Source organism: Tinamus guttatus, unplaced genomic scaffold (genome assembly GCF_059628265.1).
Source record: "Tinamus guttatus ecotype Peru unplaced genomic scaffold, ASM5962826v1 Tinamus_guttatus_pri_ptg000070l, whole genome shotgun sequence".
Classification (NCBI taxonomy): Eukaryota; Metazoa; Chordata; class Aves; order Tinamiformes; family Tinamidae; genus Tinamus; species Tinamus guttatus.
The window spans coordinates 172,290-197,625 of NW_028288604.1; positions in this window are offsets into that span (position 1 = coordinate 172,290).

A 25,336-nucleotide genomic window follows, 5' to 3' on the forward strand; every position below is an offset into this window, starting at 1 on the left:
GGACTGGTGTGTCTGAACACGTGGCTATTCATGCTGAGCATGTAACGTCAGGATTGAGCCATATAAAGTGTCAACAAATTACTAGGCTGAAAACCAGAGTCTAGATCTATCAAGGCGTGAATCAGTCATTAAGGTTAAATGGCATTTTATGAGTAGGCATCAACTTGACAGAAGCTGCAGTTATAAAAGCAGCAGTCCTGCTCTTCAGTGCAGCACCACTGAAACCTGGCCAGGGTTTGGAGCAGCAGCCCACTCTGTCCTATTGCAGATAGGACAGAGGAAACAGCATCTCAATGATGCCTTGGGCAGTTTTGTCACAGCTGACTGGAAGTAGCTCAAGTGGTCCTTACAACCCGAGGCCAGGTTCACTGTCCCAACACCACTAACTCAGATTGAGATATTGAGATATATTGAGATATAATTGAGATTGTATATGCTTGCAATATACATCACATCCCTGGAGACTGATCCTGGGCAATAATGGATATTGTTAACACCCGAGCACAGTTACTAAGGAAGCATATTTTAATGTAACTTTTAATACTGTGTTATTATCTACTATTCAGGTGCTGGAGGTGAATTGCTTTTCTACTTTGTCTTCCTGTAGTTTGCAGGAATTAAGTTATTCTTGATATGTAGAATGAAGCTAAAAGCTGAGGTAGCTGATTCTTTATGCTATGTGCTCTTTGAATGTACCATTATGTGCTTCCCACACAAACTGGGCCACATTCTTGGTAAGCAAATTACAAAAGCAGAAGTGCCAACACCGTTTTGAGCTTTGTTAATGCAAAAACAGGTCCATGTGACTAAAATAAACAAGTAGATTACAGTTCAAAGTATTTCAACTGTAGTTTACACAGAGATATAGGCACACATATACAGATATGTATTTATATCACGCCTGTAATTATATGGATAGACTTTGCCAAAGACCAGTTTGACTAATGACTTTATATTACTAACAGCAGCTAATTTTTGTTAGGTCATTCAGCTGAAAATATGAGCAACAAAAAGGTATAGCTTCATATTAAAAAAAAAGTTCTGCTATAGGCATCCTGACTGGGAGCAAATGCCAGTGTCATTAAAGGATGTTATTTGGTTTGTTATTTGATACTTGCTGTGTATCTGTGGGCTCAAAGCTTCAGAATATATGGGTGGGTTGGGATCTGCAGTCTGGGACACTGCTGACAGGCTGAGAGATCATAGTTACCTGGCATGGGAGTTCAGAAGAAAGCAAAGGGAGGTACCAGAGGTCTACTAAAAACATGACCCCAAAAGAAAGATGAATGAATGGAGTTAGGTCTTGAGAGGAAGGGTCATGCTAATGGTTTTCAAATATGTAAAGTGCTGCTGCGAGGAGGAAGATATACTCTGTTTTTCACACCCATGGTACCTAGGACATAAAATAATGAGATTAAGTAACAGCAACAAACATTTAGGAAAAAAAAATCTTGCCTGTGAGAATAGTGAACTGCTGGAATAGAGAGTCTTTAAGCAATATTTGCTTGGTGATGACCTAGGTACAGACAAAAGGATGATTTAGATGATCTTTTAAATTCCTTTCCATATTTACTGGCCCATGAAACTTATAGGCCCATTATTTCTTGCCTTAGGTGACTCATACATGAACTGGTGATCCCAGTAAAACAATCCCTCTGAATTAAAAAAAAAAAAAAGATTATATGACACAATGAAATTGGATATCTCTTTCCAGGATATCTCTTTCCACCACTCCTCTTCTGCCAATCTGTGATCATTTCTTCATAGGAAAAGACTTTACTTGGACTGTTTGTTCCAACCTATGTCTCTTCTGCCAGAGTTTCTCCAGTACAGCTGGTGGGGCCAGAACTACCTAGGGCTTTGCTGTAATTTGTCCACACAACACGCATGGAAGTACTGAAACCATCTTCATTTTGCTAGTGCAGGAGGTAACTTCTTGTGAAAAGACAAGCTGTGTTTTGAAAGCTGAATGTGGGAGATGGAGGAGGAGGGAACCCCAAACGTGGAAAAAGTCGGAGGATTCAGTAAGTGCAGTGAAATGTGTCTAGTGTTTCAGAGCAAGACAGCTATGGCACTGATCTTAAATTCCCATGAATTTGCACAGCATTTTTTACTTTTTTTTTTTTTTCTGGAAGCCTTAACTTCTCTGGGACAGCTTTCCCATCAGCAATTTACCACTCAGTGAAAACAAAAGCGAGGCCCTAGCAAACTCAGCAGCACTGCCCCCTCTTTTATCATGCGATGTGTGACTCCAGGGAATAAATTTCCTCGGTATCAGTACAGCTTATGGGTACTGTGACCAGAAGGAGATTCACAGGCCACAAGAGCCGCTTCGGGCCTCGGGATGAACAAAACATGCAAAACATGCGACATGCTCGACAAAACAACGAGCCGCAGTCGGCTCGTTGCCACCCCCTGAAGACCCTAGCGATGCCAATAACACTGGGAGCCTGGCCAGAGCTGGGAATTCTCAGAACCTGTTCGTAAAACTTGTGATGATCCTGCCTAAAACCTGCCTGCTGGCAGGTATTCATGAACCCATCTAATCCTGCTCCCTAAATCTCCCTGGTTCAGTATTTATTTTCGAACTGATAATTCCTTTCAAAGGAAATGATCCAAAGCTTCCTCAGGCAGCCTTGGGGCTTTCTGAAACAATGTGTGAAACTGTCATCCTCAGAGCACAGCTCCTCCAGACCACTGGGAAAGCTTAGAAGAGTGGTCATACTTCATTGCAAGAGACTTGGTCTGCCAAAGGAAGGAAAGAAGGAAAGGAGAGAGGGAAAGAAAATGGGAGGAAAAGAGGAAGGAAGGAAGGAAGGAAGGAAGGAAGGAAGGAAGGAAGGAAGGAAGGAAGGAAGGAAGGAAGGAAGGAAGGAAGGAAGGAAGGAAGGAAGGAAGGAAGGAAGGAAGGAAGGAAGGAAGGAAGGAAGGAAGGAAGGAAGGAAGGAAGGAAGGAAGGAAGGAAGGAAGGAAAGAAAGAAGAGAGAGAGAGAGAGAGAGAAAGAAAGAAAGAAAGAAAGAAAGAAAGAAAGAAAGAAAGAAAGAAAGAAAGAAAGAAAGAAAGAAAGAAAAAGAAAGAAATGAGAAAGTAAAAAAGAGACAAAGAAAAAAGGGAAAAATAGAAAGAAGGAAGAAAGAAAAAAGGAAGGACAGAAGGCACAAAAAATGAAGGCAGGTAGGAAGGAAGGAAAGGAAGGAATGGCAAGAAAGAAATAAAGACGGCAAGAAAAAAAAAAGAAAGGAATGAAAGCATCCTGTTGCATGCAAAAAGCAGATCCTGCAGTGGCAAGAGCTGGGCAGCGTGGAGCCTTTCCTGATAATATCGGTTTACTTTTTAATTAGATGCTGAGCTTTTAAAGACAATACAGCAGACATGATAAAGAGCAGGCTATTAAGTGTCCCAATTACGGAGCACCAAGAATCCAATAATTTATGTGCTGATAATCTCCTGGTAATCCGCCGGGTGCTGCCGGAGCGCAAGCGTCCCGATTACTCCTCTGCTCGCGCACGGATTTGCTCTCGGGCCCTTGCCGAGCTTCCCCGTTATGTTTGGCACAGCTCATTTAAAACAACCACAGTTACCTCGCAGCCAAACCACCGGCCTAAGCTTAGCTAAGATGAATAGGCAGCAGTTCATCTGCGACAGAGCCTTTGGTGTAAGTGTGGCCAATTAGTCACACGTTTGGTGTCCTAATTAGGCAACGCTGGGCCTTTCCGAAAATGTGCTGTTGATTTAGGTACTTCCTCAAACAATGCTAAATTGTGTTATGTGAAATTCAATTAGTTCTTTTCTAAATGTTTCCACATCTGTTATTCTTTAAGCATAAAGTGATGAGGAGAGAAGGAGAAGTGAAAAGCCAGAGTCTCCACTGGTGAAATATGTTAGGCCTCTGGGACTAGCCCTTTTTCCAGCTTTTGACCCTGAACAGTGATATACAGGAAGGAACAAAGTTGGAGAGCTATCATGGTGAAGCCCTTTAAAATAAATCATTATAGAAGAAATACAGCAACTGTAAGGGAACGTAATCTCTTATGATAGCCATAAACTAAGCTTTGTTTGGAAACGGATGGCATGGGGAAAGTACCATTAAGCAAATGATTATAAATTCTGCTTTAAGAACTGTATTTTTTTTTTACACAATAATAGTGATAGTCTTAAATCCCAAGATTAAAAAAAAAAAACATATATAATCATTTTACTATTTAGTGGAACGGCTTTGAGCAGTGTTATTTTTATCCCCAATTTTCCCTCCGAGGACTCAAAAGTATTTGCAGTGTCAAAACCCTCCTTTATGGCAGCGTGGGGGCAGGGGGTGGAACACATTTATTCTTCTCTGCTGCAGTGTTTTGCAATTTTTTCTCCCTCGTTCGAAGCAATAAAGTGCCCTAATCCTTTTGATCCCTGGAACAAAGCGTCGCGCTTTCACCGACGTCTCTCCGCGCTCTTAGTGACGAACACACGAGGTTTAGATTTGTTCAAGACTTCTTCCAAAGCGCAGGCTACCTACGGCCGTTGTCAGAAATGCTGTGGAGCTGTGATCGCTTGCAAGCAGCGTGTAGGCATATCTGCTAGGGCAGAGCAGCGATTGCTCTACCGTAGCGACACAGCCAAAAACCACAGCTGTCTAAAGGTGAAGTTGTACATGCATTTGATCCTTGTTACTGTTATCACCTTTTCACTGACCAACATTTCAAGCCTTATCTGTGGCTGGCAGGCCATGTTTCAGGTTTGTCAGAGTCCGGATATAGTCCATGCGGTTTTCTGATGATATATCTTGATAAGATTTGTGGAATGCGAGAGATGAAGTTGTCAGCACCGCTTTATGGCACCTCTGTACATGTCAGAAAATGAAAATATTTTCAGAAGGGATAGCATTATTTTGACTGGTGACACAAACCTTTAAGACAACACAAGTCCTAGAGAAGAAAAAAAGAGCATCCAATTTTTATAATAAAAGAAAAACTAAGAAAAAGAAGGTGAGGGAATCTCTCCTGGAGAGGTATGAAAGGCATCAGACTTGATGGGTGAATCGCTTGCTTAAATAAGAAGTCAAATAAGATGATTACGAAATGATGCTTTTATGAGCTAAAATGACACATTTTTCAGTTGCCATTGCTGCTATTGCATGGACGTCAGCCATGGACCTTTAGTTCTTCCTTTCTTCAAAAATTGCAAGCAACTCAAAATAAAACAAACCACCAGACCAAGTACACACAAGCCTCTGTTTGGCGCCTGTGTTTGTCTTTGGACTCAATCACCACATTATCTGTGAGCCACCCTGATCAAGTGTCACAGGTTTCTGAAAAGAACAGTTTTTTTTTTTTTCTTCCCAGATGATGGTCTAATTACAGATCTTTAAGCCTTGGCAGAAATCTGGAAAGGCAAGTGTCAGTTGGGCAGCACTTCACACGACCAATTACAGGGCTTGCTTAGCTGATCAGTTTGAGGTAGACCACACTGCCAATTTAAGTAGGAGCATTTCACCCTAACCCCTACCTTCCTTAATCTGAGTAAGGTCATCTTACAAATAACAAGATATTAGAATATTATTGCTTCAAAGCAATTAGCAGGAGGACACTATCTGGGAATTTGTTCTGCATTCAGAAACTTTTTGAAAGTTATTGAATTGAACATTTGGAATGTTATTGAAAAATGCTGTTATGTCAAAGCCAAAATGCTTAGTAGCAATGCATACGTTTTTGGAAAAATATCTGGTCTCTCTCAGAGAGAGAATAAAAAAAGAGTTATCCAAGTCAGACTTTGAGCCGGCTGATACACAAATGGAAGTTTTGGCAGACTTCTTTCTCTTGAAAAGTAAGAAGACTTTAGTTTCCCTTTTAAACTACATAAGCTGTTAGAAAATGGGATTGTTCTCCTGAGAGACGACCAAAAGTTTTCTTCTTAAATTTGAGCTACAAGTATTGGAGCTGAAAGAGTATTTTCAAAAATTTGATGGAAAGTGTTAACAGTTTTTGTTAAAAGCAAAACAGTTTTTAACATCTCTAGAAGTTATGAATTGTTGACAGAGAAACATTCTACTTACCTCTCATGATGTCCATAACTTTGGTTTTTAAATCAGACTGAATGCATTAAAAGTCTCCTTATCTATGTTCTTCCAGAAATATTATGCAACTAAAACTAACAAATAAGCTACTTCCTTAAACAATAAGACTTTTAAAGTCCACTCTGATAAAGATCAAGTTTACATTGCTCTCTAAAACAAACAAGTGACCCATATTTGAAAGAGATCTTCTATTATCTAAAGTTTGATGGGGCTGTTTATTGTAATTGTGTTTCTGCTGCCTGGGAGGCTGTTATATGAAGTCACTCAGGAACTTTCCGTGTTAAGCAAGTGTCATTAGCGGTCCCACGCAGCACACGTATCCCAAACATCTTGAAGGATGCCAAAGCTGGGCTGCATTTTCTACCTCATGTATCTCAGCGATGGCCATGGCAAAGGCCCATGCAACCCATTGAGACCACCGGGGTGAAGTGTGAGGCGATCTGCTAAACAACTTTTTTTTTGATGGCCACAGACCTTGCCTACAACTGTATTTGTATTTCCATCAGTCCTGAATGAATTATGACCCCTCCTATTTGAAGACCAGCATGCAAACTTCCTGTAACTGGACCTTCAGTGTTGGGTCATCTTAAGAAATTAGAGCGTCTTCTTATAATTCAATACATTTAGCAGTTTTCCAGAACAGGAAAGTACATGTTTTCAAGCAGAAAAGGAAACATCTGAGAGGCAAAGAAATGATCAGCTAGGGAAGCCTTCACAAAGCTAGCAAATTGGCTGGGAATGCTCTGAAGCAGAAAGCCCATCTGCGATACTCCTGTGGGGTAAAAGCACAATAAAAGGAGAGCTGTACCTAGACTCCCTTTTCATTCAGCATCAACTGAGTGGCCAGTTTGGCCCCAGAAAATACCTTCCCCTTAAGCTTTACATCTAGGATCAGAAACACATCAATCTTCATCTCCCGAGCACATAGTTGCATTCTTAATTCAGGCATCTTGAGATCTAAGCCTCCCAGTGTGGGGGAGTATTTGGCTTTCCTGGAACTTGCTTTTAATGGCGAATATATTGGCCAGATGAGATCTGTTTTTCTTCTTTTCTTAATACAGGCCTCTGTATCCAGAGGAGTTTGGGGTTGGCTTTGCGTTGGTTCTATCACAATTTTGGGGCTATGCTTTAAACTAGAATCTTTTCAGGCAAATTGGGGGGTGGGGGGAGGGGGTGAGTCCTTCCCTCTTCTACCCCTTGCAGTGGGGCGTTCAAGTTCCTTTCTCATTGAAGAACCCCAGGCTTTTGACATTAAGGCTGGGCATCCACAGCTCTTCGGTAAATCCTTTTATCCTGGAATATTGTAGCACGGTAGCTCGCTGCTGCACTGGGCATCCCTGCTTCTTACGGGACACTTTCCCACGCTCATGCTGCCCTCTCTTCCTTTCCCTGTCCCCCAGCCTGTACCTCTATCTTTTTACTACTTCAGGCTATACAGGAGTGAGCAGTGGTATCTGCTCTCCTCAACCTCCTGACTCTCATCAGCATAATCAAATCCATAGCTGACCCCTCTTTGGGTGGCCAAAGCAACTTCTGCCTTGCTACTCTTTGATTTTCTTCTCCCAGGTCTCTGTGCCCCATCTCTACCCCCGGCCTGTGGTTTTGTGCAACAGGCAGCTGTGTTGGACCATTCCTGCTGCGTGACACTGATGAGGACTCAGCCCACAGGCAGCAGGACAGGTGATGCCACGGGACCATTCAAATGACAAGCTGGCATAGCCTCAGTATGTGTGTGTGCTCTGTTTTCTGGATAAGCCACCTAAAAATCACCATGCAATTTAAAAATTGTCTTTACTTCACAGGTTTTTCTTCTTCTGTGTTTCTGTGACTGTTCTCTCATGTATGGGTTGCACCCTTTATGAAGATAAACTAACATTTCTTCTTTTCCTTTTTTTTTCTTTTTTTGGGGGGAGGGGGGTTGGGGCTAAATATTAAAAAAAAATAAAAGCTATCCAAGTAATGAAGAACATTGAGGAAGTTCTTGGAAATACACATTTATATTATCCTGCTAAGCTACATTAGCCAAGGTGTGGTCTGAACCTACAGACAGATTGACAAATCCTTCTGATCAAACTCTCTACCAGCCAAAATGGGGAGCTCCACTTGCATTATATGGTTTTGGGAGACTTTTGCCAGGTGCTGTCAGCAGCAATAAACCCAGTGTCCTTTTAAAGAGGAATAAACCTATTTGGCCAACATTTCTAGGCTCACTAAATAACTGTTCTTAGATTTTCTTTTCCTAAACACCCTTGCCACTAAATACCTTAATATACGATATTTGCTATTGCAATAGCAAAAAAAAAAAAAAAAAAAAAAAAAAAAAAAGGAGGTCTCCACAGTGTTCTGTGGGCAGCAGGAGTTGCCCTCCCCATACCCTGCCCTGAGAGTCGTCTCACCAGGTTAGCCTGGACCTGAGCCCGAGTTAATGTGCCCAGCTCCTCCGCAGGGCCCATTGAGCAGAGCGTGATGCTGCGCGCGCCGCGCGCTGCTGCTGCTGGCTCCGGGCCAGCCCACGGCCGATGGTGTTGCACCCTGCCTGCAAAACCCCACGCGGACGTGCCTCGCGTCCGTGGCAGAAAGAGCCAAAGTTTCGCTGGAGGTAAAAGGGAGCACGGTACCGACTTCAGAAAACAGACCAAGAAACTATCTGCAGGCTATTAACCAGACGCTGCCGTGCTGCATAGACTTCTGATGTTCACATTATAAAAAATAGGATATTGAAAAACTGGAGAAGGTGCAGAAGAGAGCCATAAAAATGATTCAAAGCCTGCAGAAAATGTCCTGCGCTGAAGCGCTTAAAGAATTCGATCTGTTTAAGTTATCAGGAAGACGACTGAGAAGCGATTTGATTGTGCTGTGTAATGCCTTCCCGGGAGAAACTCGCGGGTGCGCAGGGCTCCACTCCGTAACGCAGCGAGGAGAGATGTGGCCAGGACAAATTGCTGGAAGCTTAAGGTAGATGCAGATTGGAAACGGCAATGGTTTTCTCCAGGTTGTTCTTCAGAAAAAATTCCCAAGAAAGCCGGGGATAGCCCATCTTTTTGATATTTTTGAATAGGGATTAAATGCTTTCCTGGAAGTTGTACTCCATCAAAAGACCAGTTATTGGGCTCAGGAGAGAAGTCACTCAATAAATGACCAAATGGTAGTTACTGCTTCCCCATCATCGCCCCCTCCCTACCCACCAAGGTCTACTGTGGTTACTCTCAGTGGGTAGCAAAGTCCAAAATCCTGATGTGAGCTCTGACAGACTTAATCCCCGTGCCTAGGTTTGCCTGTGACTAGCCCAGCCATAATGATTTTAGCTTTATCCGGTGGCTAATTAAGGGGAAAATATCTGACAGATTGATACTTTGGGAGCGTGATATATTGAAAAATAATGGCAATATGAGGGGTATTTTATGAATGCCTACATTGCCAAAGACCATCCATCTGTAACAAATAGCCCTGTGGCTAGATAAAGATTGCATTCCTACCCAAAAGTCAAGTTCCCTACAGAAATTAAAGTTACTGCAGTGAGTGGGAGCTGGTAGAGCGAAAGAGGAAACCCTCCTATCACTGTCCTTTTGAGAAAGGACAGATCTTCAGGAGCCCAGCTGTGCTCACACCTTGGGTAACTGCAGGCTATGGGAGCACGGGCAAAAACATGTGCCAAAAAAACCTGCTGCCCATGTGCAGGCAGGTCAGATTTGGGGAAAATGATTGGAAAGGCAGGTCAAACCCCTTCAGGGAGAGACTGAATGCACACTAGGATATTCTTCTGGCATGCTGGGCAGATGTGCTGGTGCATGGTGTCCCTTGGAGAGGCACAGCAGTTGCCCGCAGCTCCCTGGGAGTCCTTGCTTCAACTCTTTTCATTAGAATAAGGCTCTTTTCCTGTTGCATGGACTGACCCGTCGGTTGTGCTGGATAGGTGGAACATCTCAAATGCACATAAGAGGTTCAGGGAAACAAACAGATGCAGATTTGCTGGGTCACCACTTTGCCCTCATTTTACCAAAGCTGAAAGCAAAAAACTTAATGCTGTCAAGAACATCCGTGCTTTTGTGCCTAGGCAGGTCTCCCCTGCAGATGAAGTTCAGCATATTTTCTTCCCCTATTCACCAACAGATGGTGGCAGAGAGAGCTCCTTTCCTGTTCTAGGCCTTGGGGCCACAGTAGTTATATTTCCTTCCAATTACCTTTATGTGAAAGGCTACTGTATGCTACATTTGCCCTTCCGTAGGCAGCTCGCAGCAGTGGCACTGCAGAGCTCTGTGAAGGTATTGTGTGCAGCTACGGCATGAAAGTCCAACTTAGGGCAAGGATTTCAGGGTATCCATTTTCCACATTGTGCAGGAGTTATGTTCAGTTAAAATTATATAAACGTAGTATGCCAGCTCGTATGTCATTTCCACAGAATGTTACAACTATTCTGTTATGTAATAGTGAGCTAATAAAGTCAACCCAAAACTCACTATATCACTTTCTACATGAAGTCACCTCATTTATCCTTTTCCCTTTAATTTAAATCTCATCTCTATTTCTGCATTTACCTTCCTAAGTACTTCTAGCACAGTGTATTCCCAACACCCTTCTTATTTTACTGTGTGATCTAAACAATGCAGAATAAAAGGGGCTGAAAATTTGGACTGGAAATACTATGAGAACAGGCTCTGTCAAGAGCTTTCCAGTATTTCCTGCTTCTGGTTGAGCTGGAAATACTCAAAGGGTGAAATTCTGTCCCAGTTGAAGTCAATGGGAATTTTGCCATTAACTTCAATGGGGCTAGAATTTCACTCTTGGTATTTACTCCATGTATCCAGTCTCAGCTAGATGTATTGTGGTGTGAAAATGAAAGTTTTTTTTTTTCTTCTATGAAAAGATTTAATGCTTAAAAATCCCTCACATATTCACATTAGATTTAAATTTTGTGTAACGCCAGATAAGTTCCCACAAATGATGCCTTTCTTCTATCCAAGTAGTTGCACATTAGACACGGTGGTGTTCCAAATATAAAATGATGTAAAGATTAAGAAATGAAAGCTGTCTGCATAAAATAATTAAGAAGATATACTGTCTCTCTTTTGACAAGGCATGTACTATAGGTAACTACCTCAGTTTCAGGAGCTTGATGCCAAAATATTTTGCAGCCAGCAGTACATAGTTTATTATCTGCGTAAAACGCTTGAATTTTTGCTTTTATACAACATTCTCCTCATGGAGGCCTTTATCATTTGAAAAAAAAATATTTTTCTTTAAATCTGATACTCTATGATCTCTACTTAAACTTTGCACCTGACTTTGTGGAGCAGGTTGACTTTAGCCGTCTTTTTTCCTGGGATCTGCCACTTTCTTCCAGAAGATGGTTTGTAACTCCTTGCTCACCAGGGCCAACACATAAAACCATTTTTTTCCCCTTCAAAAAATAACATCACTTCTGCTCCTGGCCCAAATTGGCCATCCATAAATGTGTTTGTTTTTTATATTATTTTTTGATAATAACTGTCACCAAAAGCAAACCAATCAGTCTGAGATCCTGCTTTGTCCTGGTGAGTCTTCAGTGGCAAGAGATATTTCTGGAAATCTCTGTGTCTCTTTTTATTATCCAGGAATGCTTGGCTAGTAAAAGTGTGTGTTTGAGCAGAAAACTCATCCCTAGTTCTTTCCCAGAATCAAGAAATTTTCTGCTAGAAAAATAACAGTAGAAACACTCAATTCTCAGCTATTCTTTTCATTTTTGCTGACAATTAGCATGTCTCATAAGGCTCTGCTTCTTCACTGCTACAAGATAAGTGGTCATGCCAAGTGGACTCAGGCTGACGCAGTCATTCTTCATCATGTATTTCCTGGTGCAAAGATTTTTGAGCTACTTCCTAGTGCCAAATCCAAGGGAAGAAGGAAAAAAAAAAGAAAAAGAAATAAGACTTTGTTCTCCATTAAAAATTCATGGCTGTGGTCAGGAATCCAGCGCACTGACCTAGGCCATGAAGAAGGAAGGGAAGCGTTGCACGGCGCATGCCACCATGCAGGGTTGCTGTCCTGTGGTGCTGGGCCATGGCTGGGCTCCTGGATGAAGACCGCCAGGCCACCCAAGCTCCTGCACCCTGCGAGACCACTGTGAGCACATGATCTGCCATGGATGCTCTGACGAGGGAGCGCAGGGGCTGGAGTAGCTGCTGATGGAATCTTTTTTGTCTTGAAGGCAAAACAGAAGAGCACTTACAATGAGAGAGAGAGGAGAGGGATTGCCAGTCTAATAGACAAGTTTGGTGTCGTACTCCCCTGCTAGCTGAACTTTGCAGGGCTAGCTGGGAGATCAGGCGCTCTCAGATTTGGCAGGACTGCTCCAGGGACAGTCGGTAAGAAATATAATTTTAGTGTCTTTTCTAGTGACAGAAAGGTAAAGCAGTTGTTCTCACCTCTTTCTGACTCTACTTGCTTGTGAGACTATCTTGGGTTTATGTGATTGGAGGCTGCAAGGGTCATAGAGTTCCAAGCAATGCTTTTCTTTTATATGTGCATGAATAAAAATATTCTTTTGTATAATAGAAAAAGCAGTGGCTGGGAAAAATGGTGTAAAATGCACATTCTGAAAAGGAAATGTAGACATTCAGTAATGTTCTAGTGGACAAGTCCCCAGTGCTTCCTGATGGCTGGTATGCTTGGCATCTGCAAAGTCCTGTACGTGATACAGCTCCACGCAGGATGCCCAAGAATGTCTTCCAGTTTGAGTTGCTTTTTTATGTTGAATTTGACCTACATACATACAAATGGACTGGTAAATTAGCTGTGTCGCATGTTCCCCATCTTACCAACAGAAGACCACTGAAGATAGCTGGGCTGGTGCCATTCTCCCCATTTGACCTTCTTCCCTCTTGTTACTGCTGTTTCTCAGACAAAATATGTCCTAGAGGAAAACAGCAATGACATACTAGGAGCCAATGCATTTCCTCTAATGTCCTAGTGACTCTTTTGGTGATTTTAGCTGTAAATAATTTCTTTACATTTGCTCTTTTCAGCTTGTTGTATTGAATCCTACAGCCATCGACACCTGCCTCTCCCCGCCTTCTTCCAGGGATGCATGGCAGGATCTATCTGGGTCTCTAGGGTTTGCTGACTTACATAAATTGCATAAATTATTTTATTAAACTTCCCACCTGTGCCAGTACAAGCAGTTTTCTAAACTGTAGAGCCAGGAAAGACTTTCTTTCCGTCCACACCACAATAGTTCAGCTCCTGAGGTGCTGATTCCCTCTCCATCCATCTTCCACTGAATCATCAGTGTTTGGCAATGGATGTAGATGGTAGGACTGTGGGCCTGAATGAGGAGAGGCAGTGCAGGGTTGATGCCCCAACCTTTCTTGATGTGCCCTTGCCTGCAAGCTTAGGGACATATTGATGTCCAGCTCTGAGCTGCCGAAGAGCTTCTCTTCCAGACCAGCCTGGTAGGGATCGTACGGGTTTTCTACTTCCTCTGGTGGTCTGGGCATGATTTTCCTGATTGGATTGCCTAAGCTTGTTAAACATACCTCATATTCACCACCACAAAGAATTTATGTTCAGGAGGCATCAGGCCCTGATATTTTTCTGCTACTGACACTGAGCTCAGCTTTTCAAGGCTGAACTATTTGGCCTAACTGACAACTTTGGGCTTGATACAAGGTATTTGCATGAATCCTTAGCAGGCTGCGTTACTTAGGAGGACAGGGCAGATGATGACGTACTAGTCCTTCTGTCTTTGATTTCTCTGAAGCTGTTGTAGCGCCTTCCAGAAAGGCTCACGTCTGCCTGCCAGCCCCACAGTATAATGACTACCGCTTTGAAACACAATAACTGCAGCAGCTCGGTATCTGCAAGGCATCCCCTGCTGTCCTGTGTAGCTTTGCACACGCCTATGTGCCATTAATGAATCATCATGTGGGAAGTATTTTCATTATTCCCTGCCTTCCCAGTCCTGGCGCTCCTTGGCTAACATGCAGAGCAGGTCACAGCAGCTGTCTGTCTCACTCTCCTTCATTTAGATTAAAACAGTTTTTGTTTTTGTTTTGAAGTGCCCATTGAAGTGACGGGATGGAGAGGGATGGCTCAGTCCAAGTCTGAATATCTTTATTTCAAGGCTACACTAATAGCCTCTAAGAATTTTTCTCTGCTGCACTTCAGATAAGAGCAGTGAGCCTATAAATTCATTAGCGAGTAATGGAGCAACTTCACTTTATCTATGTCTTTTCACAGGACTAGGGTTTCATTCTGTGCCAGGAGTCATACATCACACTCAACATGTACGTCTCCAGAGCCAACTGAGAGAAAGTGCAGAAAAACTACTGTTAACAAGGGAGTAATTACATTCAGCATAAATTAATTATTGGTCACTCAGGACTGGTGGGAAAGGGCCACACAGGCCGTGTTTGACTGTGTTCCCACCTTTGAGGGAAGAAATATTTAAATAGGAATCATAAGACAATACGAGGTGGGCCCTTTCTGGTCTGCTGGTCTTTAACTCCGCATATTTGCTAATATGACATGTGGCTTGTTTGCTTTAACACTATAGGTACATTGTATTTTTTTAGGGCAAACATGAGTGATAGTCATTCGGGACAGGGGTCATTTCGTAGCAGCCAGCGTCAGACCCAACAGAGTGAAGCCAGGAGGGACTTTAAAATGTAATGCAGCCAAAAGAACAGGACACGGATCAGTAAGCGAGTGATGGAAGGTGTTCATGAGGAATTTAGATTACCACACACTGCAAATAAACCCTGAGAAGCCAGAGCAGCCAGAGACCAGTGAAACCCGGCTGGTGGGCAGAGAGGAGCCCTCCCGCAAGGAGAAGATGCCCAGAACACCCAGACCTCTTTGGTAAAAGTCTTAGTGCTGGCTCTGGAAGCTTAGCTGAGATTGAACCCTGAAATGACATTCACCATGGCTATCTTGGAAAGGTGTAGAGTCACTTAAAATAAAGTTGGGCTGGTTTCCAGTAACCAACTAAGAGATTAAAACTGCTTGTTACAAGCATTACATTAAAACTGTTCCATGTCCTGACAAAAATCAGGAAATTCAAAGTTAAAGCGAATTCTCATAAATGGAAATTCTTGCTGTCATGGGAAATAAAAAGCATATCAAGATGCGAGTGACAGATGTACTGTCAACTGGGAACCTCAGTTTGGAATTTCCTGGCCTTTTTTTCATTCAATTTGCTGTTCCTAAAACAAAGTATATTAGAGACTAGACTTCATTCCTCACGTTCTCTCCCTTACTAACAGGTATTCATACATACAAATACTCCCTCTCACACAGAGACTGCCCCCCCATACGCATATTAGGCACATGAGGTGAGTTATTTATTATTATTTTATGAAATAATTAAACTGTGCATTGAAGAAGTGGATAGGAAAGTTTTCTCACTTTGTGAAGCTCCAGGTTTAAGGAACCCAGCTAGTGCAAAACTGAGACCTGCCAGTTATGTTTTCTCACCAAAAAAAAAAAAAAGAGACAACTGTTTTCTTCAAATAGCGTGGTATTTGGAGATTCACCAATAATAAAAAAATACAATTTCCAGACCCAGCACTATCCATGTCCTGATTAGTAAGCTATTTTGGGGATGTGCAATCTTGTCTTTCCCACAAATTTCACTTTTGACCTTGGAAACTTTTGTTTTTACAAAAATAGTAGGGCCAATGGCTTTTATAATGAAGAAGTGTTTTACTGAAAGATTCCCAATCAATGCGAATGGGAATTTAAAAACTTTTACTTTTAAAAAGTTCTGCTCTGACCTCCGAGGCTCATTTCATTTTAAAAATATATCTACAGCATTGGGAAAATATACTATGGCACTGGGAAAAAAGAAATCCCAATGCTGTTGTGCTGCAATGCTGTGGCGGCTGCAACAGCAATGTTTTACTACCTGTGCTTCTGATGCTGTCTCTGAAACCCTTTACTTTCAATCCAAACAGCCAAAGTGAGAATTTTGCAGGTCCTGTTAGAAACAAATTCCAGGAGCTGTGGGATAGTTTCAGAGTCTGGTCCTAAGATCCGCGGGGCAAAGGAGGGACCGACAGCAACCTCAGTGAGAAAGAAGCTGGGACACCAGGTTACTCAGCCAACTTATATGAAAAACAAGCACTTTGGAGGGTTTCTCCTGTTTTGGCCAACCTTCCCCAGGTGCAGAATCCACCTGGACCCACACATGGTGATGTCAGTCCCACATCCCACCAAAATGTCATGAGCCCTGGGTCCCAGTGCCGATGGGTGCCTGAGTGGCTACATAGTTGATGGCATGTGTGTTGTGTGTGTGCTGGGTGTCCCCTCATCCATTAGGAAGGGGAAGGTGCCGAATTTTGATCTTATGGCAGGGCAAAAACCCAGTCTTGCCACCAGGAAGAGCCCGTGCGGCTCCGGGGCAAGCGAGCACTGAGAGATCCCCTCAGCGCGTCCCAGAGCGCCGGCGGCTGCAGCCCCTCGCCCAGGGCTGCAGACGCTCCGGTCATGTGGCCACAGATTGGAATCAGATGTCCGGAGCTGCCGCGGTGCTTGGCCCCCCGTCCCACTCCTCCTGGGGACGCGGCCGGCCTGCAGGGACGGCGTCCAGGCGCGCAGCCCCGCGCAGCCACCCCAGCGCACGGAGGAGGGACGGAGCCCTGCGTCCGGCTGCAGGCCGAGGTGCCTCCTGCCTCCATGGCAGCAGGTCTGGGGGCCGGAGAGATGAAAGGCGCTGGGCAGCAACAGCCACCTCAATCTGATTTTAATTCTCCTGTCAGAGCCCCCAGCTCTCAGATTCCTGTTTCCCACTTATTCCTACAGCAGTACTCAGCGTTATTCCCAGCCGAAAAGCAGTGCTGTGTCTCATTCCTCTGGGAAAGAAAACTCTTCAGCTTGAAGTTCAGCCCGTCTGCTCGCGAAGCAGCAAGGCTGCGTCATAAAATTATTATCGGCCCTTAGCCGTGGCGGGTCAGCTGCACCTTTCTGTCACGTCAGACCAAGGCTTTGGCATTAGGCATAGATTTTAAAATGGTTTAAAAGAGCATCGCACAAGTCAAATAAAGGAAATCTTCCACCTTTCCCAAATGACTGGCGAAAGAGCAGGTAATTCTGGGAGAAAGACACTTGCACAGCCTAATGGCTTCACTCGCTGCAGCCAAAAAGCAGAGAGGGATCCCAGCGTTATTAAAGCTAATAAATCAGGGAATGAGAGAGATCTTACACATGGAATTGGACAGCATTTGCATTTTTCTGCCCTCAGAACTTTAAGGAAGGTTTTTATTTCTTTATTTTTTTTCTTTTACCTCATCCACCTTGGGTGTCTTAAAAACAGGAAAGACACTCCTGAGACTTAGAGCCTTCTATTAGATGTAATTACAGTACCTTACTTTTAAAGGTTTAAAAGTGCATCTTTATGGGCTTATGCAGTCCCGGTAACAGTAACAGTGTTTTATGTGTTTGATTGACATAAAACATGCCTCGCCATTAAACCTTTCCTAGAACTCAGGGAGCGCTGGCCCTTGCTCCAGGGCTCTCCCTGCATCCCTGAGCCCCGGCTCATATCAAACTTGTAACTCACAGGTTCACCCACCAGAAACACCAGCCCAAGAGTTGTCCTTGCCTGGTCAGACCTGTGGAAAAAAACTAAGCATCCAGCTGAAATATCCCATTTCAATTTTTTATTCTCCAAATTTCATAACAAAAAAGATGTTGGGGGTGAGCAGATCAAAAATTACTAGTGGAAATTGGAAACAAACTGCAAATAATAAATCAGATCAGGGAAAAAATGTCTTTCTGTCTGCAGATAATTCACAAATGAAAAAAGTTCATTACAAATGACTTGCCCTGCTGCAAATTTTTAGTAGCACGTGTGTACAGTACATCATAAAACTTCTGCCCCTGACATATTTTAAGAGAATGCCATTACTGATGGGAACTTCAGCTGGCAGCTGGGAAATTGCCAGAAAGCAAATTCTGAGGCCATGAGATGGCAGAATTTCAGAAATAGCAGGAGGTTGGGAGGAGTTACAACTCCTCTCCCTCAGAGCATCCCAAAAGTCCACAAAACCCCTGAAATTAGTACATCGGCTGGGCAAAAATAAATAAAAAGAGATTGCTCTCTTATTGAAACCATGACTCATAAGCACACAGAAATGCAATAATTAATAATTAGAAATGGGAAAAAATATGAAAACTTTTATTTTCATTATGAAATTCATTTCATATTTTCATCATGATCGTTTTGTCCATACTGAAAAACAAGCATCTGCAAGAAAATATCCATGTTGCACGTTATATGCCAGGGTTTTTCAAGTGAGAAGACTTAGAATTTTGGGAGCTTTGCCTCAACAAATTCCATCAGAAAGATATAGCTTTTTTTTTTTTTTCCCATGAGAGGAAGAGGGGATATTGGAAATTTTCACACCAAAAATCCAAAATTGCAAATGATCTTCATAAAACAAGGCAGAGATTTTCAACAGAAATTCAATCCTCATATTGCCAAACTGTCTTGTATTTATCAGAGAGAAAAAAAGAGATAAATAGGTCTATTTATATTGCTTTGATTTCCCTTCTTTCCCTCCTCTCTGTGTGTTTCCTGTTATTCTGTCTTTCTTTTATGATTATAATAGCATCTCAAGGTATGGGTCCGTGCACTGGCATGAAGCACTTTCTTTTAGGATTTACCAGCAGTTTCTTTCAGAACTTTTTTGCATTTACTGTAGAAAAACGATTCGGTTATGAATCTACATTTCTCTATTCCTCTTTCTGCCTCGTTTCATTTTTCTTTCCAGGAAGCTAGATGATTCCAAAAGTATTTTTGCTCTTTTCTCCTAATGCCAATATGAAGGCCTCTAGACACACGTTTCCTCACCAGACTCTCTTGGCCTCTTCCCTGTAAGTTTTGCTGCTGCTGTAGCAGGCCTACAAGAAGGGATGAAAGCTGTCTGGGCAATATCTTTTAAGCGGCGGAGAAATGTCTATCATAACTGCTCACCATTTACCACAACCATGTGTGCATGTGCGGAGTTTACAGTTGTGGTTTTTCCAAGGGGATTGTGGTGGGGTTTTATAGGCTGCTCAAGATGTCTGTTTGGGTGTAAGTGTGTCTATCTATATAGAAATGTATACATATACATTCTAGAAACTGCTCTGTTTTACTTATTTATTTATTTATTTATATTTACCATAACATCCTGGAATTAAGCTTCCTTTAAAAAAAGAAAAAGAAAAGAAAAAGTTATCAATTTATGACTCTGTCATGCTTTTATTTTTTTCGTCATTTTCTGTTTCCTCTCTCGAGTGTTTCTTTTATGTTGTTTTCCTTTTTCACTTCAACTTTGAAAGCCCCAAGGTTTTTTCCTCTGCTTCTCCCCATTTATTTCTTACTTTTCATATGTCTTTGTTCCTTTCCTATAAATTTACACTCTCTCCTTTCTTTTTTACTATCATCCCCTTTCAACTTCTGCCTTTTTCCTTACCCTATTTTTTTTCTCTGCTCTTTTTAATGTTCAGTCATCTTATTTTCAGTTCTCTACATGTCCAACTATTCCCTTCTATTTCTGTTCATATTCCCTTTAATCTAACAACTCACTGCTGAGCTATGTCCTCTCTGTATGCCGACACTATTTCCTCACTTCTTTGAGTTTTTATACTTTCCCCCTTATGAGGTGCTCCTGCAGCCAGTGAAAATATAAGTCTTTGTAATATTTTCAGAGACCAGTGACAATATGGTTTGGGTTTGGGATCTCCATTTTGATATAACAAACAATATATGTGACTCAAAATGGTTAAGTTCAAACCATGTGCAACTACAGTGAATATACTTCTGCCCAGGATACGGTAGTATACGAAGCTACTAAAGACAGTAACAAGTTGTTGGAGAGCAAATGATCACTATATATTTCTATTATGCAGATTTGCTCATTGTTTTTTGCTTTGACATCAGTTAAAGCATAGTTGGTTTCACTATTTTGGAAACAGTTATACAAGGGGATTCTTGAAACTATTTCTCTTTGAAATACTCTGTTTCACTGAGTGAAAACATTCTGCATAGACATGCTGGTTTTGATAAAGTTGTTGATAATCTGGTTTCCAGGATGAACCCTATGGTCCAATCCAGACAAGAACAGTTAAATAACTATTTTTGATTCTAACTTTTCCAATCTGAAGACCGGTATTTTGGCATATACAATTTTTATGAAAATGCATGAAGGCTTTTTTTATAGGTGCAGATTTTTTCAGCAGATGTGTGAAATTTTCAGTAAATGTTTACTGAAAAAAAAAAAAAAGATCCAGTAACAAAACTAAGCCTATGTGCTAATTATATAGCTCCTCGTCTACACCATCCCATAAGACTATTAGCTCTCAGACCAAACTTTAGGATATCCCTCCTGGGGATGGGCAACAAGGTCTGAGTAAATCACCTACAGCATTCTGCATCGAAAAATCTCTCGAGAACTTGAAGCAAAGATGGAAAGGATCTTAATGCAGTTTCTGGATAACCAATTATCACTGATTTTAGCATGCCCAAGGGCATGTCCTCTCGGTAACTCCCCTTCGCCAAAAACAAAACAAAACAACAACAAAAAAAAACCCTAGACTGTTCAGATTTGTTCAGATACTCACAGCAGGGCTGAGAGCTGTGAACAGCCCAGCACCATCTCATTGTAGCACAGACAGAAAATGTGCGCCTGCTCCAGAAGAAATCTGAATGTCCCGCAATGTCAGTGACTTCAGGAAGAGCACTGCAACCATTAAAACTGAGAATTTGGCTCCAAGGAGCTGATTCTGCAAACACTTTAGCACATGCACTGCTTCCCTTTACGAGAAACCTCAAAGAGCCCGATAGTGTTGCTCCATGCAAATCAAGGCAGTCATATGGCAAAGTGTTTACAGGGCTTTGGATCTAAATTTTGAAGTCACTTCAGGACCCTTAAAAGCAGGCGCTAGATAACCATAAATCCCCATTGTTTCCAGCAAGAAAAGATGAAGAGATTTATTCCCTTTAACATGGTGTTTTACCACTCAAGCCTAACTCTGAAGCGAGCTCGAGTGCCTGCAGCTTGGAGGGCTGCAGCCAAACACCCTTGCCCTGTGCAGAAGAGCTTAGATGTGAGGCCCAAGGGTTGTCCTGCACTTTGCCTGGGCTCCTGTCATCTCTTTGGAGCAGGCTGCTTTTCAGATAATTTTTAAGATAATGAGGGGAACGGAGATCTGGTCTCAGAACAAGGAATGGGAGCTGGTTTTATTCAGCCCAGCAAAGACCAAAAGAGAGCAGAACTGATATCTGATATCAGCAAGGGAAAGAATAGCTGAAGGAAAAAGCTGGCACCAAAGCAACTGATGAGTGAACTTGTCAGATACATGTTTAGGTGCAAAATTAGAAAAAAATATCTCTAGCTACCTAGCACAGAGAGGAAAACACCTTCCTGAGGAGAGAAGCCAACAGAGCAAACTAAGACTGAGCTTGAGAGTGCTCACTAAATCCCCGTGCGAGGAAGGCCTGAGCCGCCAGGCCTCCTCTGCAGCTTCATCCCTCTAGGCCCAGCGAGCTGCTGCGGCCTGGCAGAACCAGGGATGACCATCAACACACCTGGCCCAGGGCTGAACCTTTTCAGCCAAAGAGCCAGGTTTCTGGAGCTCATCCCAGGAGGAGGAACACGGTGACCGCAAGCTTGCGCGGACTTCAAAGCCAATGCGAAGACACTGGCCTCCTCCCCAGTCAATAACATGCTAAATGCAAAAGGAAGGAGAGAACCTGAGCTAAACAAGCCTATGGAGACTCACTCCACTGGCCAGACAAAAAAAAAGAAATAAGTATATGAAAATCACATTTTTCTTCAGTGAGAATTTTCTCAGGCACCACAGTGGTGTCAGTCACATAAAACCAAAAACTGGATCATGCATATAGTCAGAAAGTCCAATTTGTTAAATAACTGTTTCATTTCTGTGCAATCTGATGCCACCATGTGGAGCCAGAAGCAGAGATGTCACAAGCAAGGTGACAAGCAAGGAGAGCAGCAAGGTCAGCCAGCAACTGCTGTGCTTTGCTTAGGGTGTTTGCAAAGGGTGTAATAGCCTGGGCACACATATGCTGTGTGAGACTCTCCCTAGATGAATGTAAGGGTGAACACACCTCTGACAGAAAGCAGATTTTCTCCCTTTTTTGGGGACAGTGTCAGGCTTGCTAAGCATAAGGATGCTTTTGGGTGCCCCCGACGGGGAGGCAGGCAGGTGAGCCTTCAGTTGTGTTGCAGATAGTTAGGGAACAGCGGCCGGAAGATATCGTGCTGTACGGAAAGATAGGGCCCCTAGTAGCCAATAGTGTTTAGTCTATGGTGTAAGCAGACGGATGTGACGTTGTAAACCTAGATATATAACACCTTGTTTCCCATCAATAAAGGCGATTTGCCGTCCACCACATTGCTGTCAACTAGCTGATAGGACGAGTGGCTTGGGGGTGGTCGCCGTGCCGTCCCTGAACCAGGTCGCTGCAGCCATTTGAACTGCAACAAGTGGTGCCGAAACCCGGGAACGTCATCGCCTGGATGAGCGAGCAGCGTGAGCAGCAGCCAGAGCAAGTGGACCACCCCGGCGAAGGGGACACTACCGAATCAACAAGGAGGATGGAAGCCCTCATAAAGGTCGTATCGCAATTACATAAGTACTGGGGGATTGATTGTAAGCCAAAAGATTTTACTCTTGCAGTTACAAGGCTTTTGAAAATTAAGGCTATAGACCAGCCGGTGGATATTCTCCACCCTGAACTGTGGGACAAATGTACTATGGCATTAGCTGAGGAGACAATGTTCTCAGGTTGTGGGAAAAACCTTAAGGCTTGGGGAAAAGTTGTACAAGCCTTACAGAAACTGCAAGATTTTACTCTTGCAGTTACAAGGCTTTTGAAAATTAAGGCTATAGACCAGCCCGTGGATATTCTCCACCCTGAACTGTGGGACAAATGTACTATGGCATTAGCTGAGGAGACAATGTTCTCAGGTTGTGGGAAAAACCTTAAGGCTTGGGGAAAAGTTGTACAAGCCCTACAGAAAGCTATGAAAGAGCAGGAGACTTGGGTAGCAGTAAAAGACTGTTTATTGGCCACGTCCAAAGTGGGAATCGGGACAACTGCGCAGACTTTGGACCCCCCAGATGATGGCAATTCTGCTGAGCCTAAAGGTCAGCAAGAGGGTGAAACATCCCCTTCATCCCCGAACCCCGCCCCGCTTACAGAGGAGCAGAAACAGCCGAAATCTGTTTGGAGCGAGCTAGCCGAGGAAGCCAGGAACATTGAAAAGAAGTCAGAGCATGATGACGTCTGGGCCAGGCCGCCACCCTATGCCCCTCAAAATGGCGCCGAGCCACAAGGGGAAGGGCGGGGCGAGGGCGCCCCCGGCGCGAGTGAGGCGCCGGAACCGGAAACCAATGGGAGTGACCGGACACCTGAGGGCGGCCCGAGGGAGGGGCCGAGAGGAAGTCCGAGGGAGAGGCGGAGAGAAGACCCGAGTGAGGGGTCGAGAGCAAGTCCGAGTGAGGGACAAAGAGAAGACCCGAGGCAGGGGTCGAGAGCAAGTCCGAGTGAGGGACAAAGAGAAGACCCGAGGCAGGGGTCGAGAGCAAGTCCGAGTGAGGGACAAAGAGAAGACCCGAGGCAGGGGTCGAGAGCAAGTCCGAGTGAGGGACGGAGAGAAGACCCGAGGCAGGGGTCGAGAGCAAGTCCGAGTGAGGGACAAAGAGAAGACCCGAGGCAGGGGTCGAGAGCAAGTCCGAGTGAGGGACGGAGAGAAGACCCGAGGCAGGGGTCGAGAGCAAGTCCGAGTGAGGGACAAAGAGAAGACCCGAGGCAGGGGTCGAGAGCAAGTCCGAGTGAGGGACAAAGAGAAGACCCGAGTGAGGGGTCGAGAGCAAGTCCGAGTGAGGGACAAAGAGAAGACCCGAGGCAGGGGTCGAGAGCAAGTCCGAGTGAGGGACGGAGAGAAGACCCGAGGCAGGGGTCGAGAGCAAGTCCGAGTGAGGGACAAAGAGAAGACCCGAGGCAGGGGTCGAGAGCAAGTCCGAGTGAGGGACGGAGAGAAGACCCGAGGCAGGGGTCGAGAGCAAGTCCGAGTGAGGGACAAAGAGAAGACCCGAGGCAGGGGTCGAGAGCAAGTCCGAGTGAGGGACAAAGAGAAGACCCGAGTGAGGGGTCGAGAGCAAGTCCGAGTGAGGGACAAAGAGAAGACCCGAGGCAGGGGTCGAGAGCAAGTCCGAGTGAGGGACAAAGAGAAGACCCGAGGGAGGGGTCGAGAGCAAGTCCGAGCGAGGGACCTGGAGTGAGCCCGAGGGAGGGGCGGAGAACCGATCAGAGCGGACATTTCAGAAAACGCCGAAGCCCAATGAAAAAGTACCGGAGCCCGGAAGTGACCAGTCAGTCGAGTTCCGACTCCGGATCAGCCACTAGTCAGGACGAGTGGCTCACAACCGATTCAAACTTAAGGAAGGAGAAAAAGAAGGTAAACATCCGAATTAAAGAAAAACCGGCGGGAGCATTCATGATTAAGCATGTTGCAAAGGAAGAGCATCTGACCCCAATTCAGGAGGCTGTTACCTTTAAAATAAAACTAATGAAAATTGTGAGTTTCTGTTCACAGGACCGGATCATCGGACACCCCCGTAACCCGTACACCCCGGTGACAAGCGTCCCGCCCGAGCCTGCGAGTTCCACGCTGACCGAATCCAGAAAACAACAAAACAGCCTCCGCAAGAGGGGGCCGCGATGCCTTTGCGTTATCTTAATTTTGCAGCTTGTCACTATAGGACAGGTAGAGTCACACCAGCCCTTTAAATGGGGTACTTGAACAGATCGAACAATCTCAAGCAATTAGTACAAAAATAACTACAGGGCCACCAGTTTTCAGTGCCATGCCTTGCCAACTAGCACCCATTGAACCCTGTTCCAAACGCAGCCGGTACAAAAATTTGTTCACCGGTTCGCCGTGGCTAACCACCCTGATATCCACCTTGACAGGGCTGATCACAATGATCATGATGACGCTAATCTTTGGACCCTGTATATTGAATAAGCTCATGCCGTTTGTCAAGAATCAGCTAGAGAAGGTTAACATCATGTTAGTAGAACACCAACAACTGCTTTAAGAATATATCCACTCAGTATTACCCCCAAGTTATCCCAAGGTACACCCTATTCCTACACCCCGGTATTACCTGTCATCCCCTACCTTCTACGCGCCTTCTTCTTTGTGCTTTATGTTTTATGTCAAGTTTATGATATGTAATTTTAAGATTGGTATAACTATAAGAATAGAATAAGATAGTAA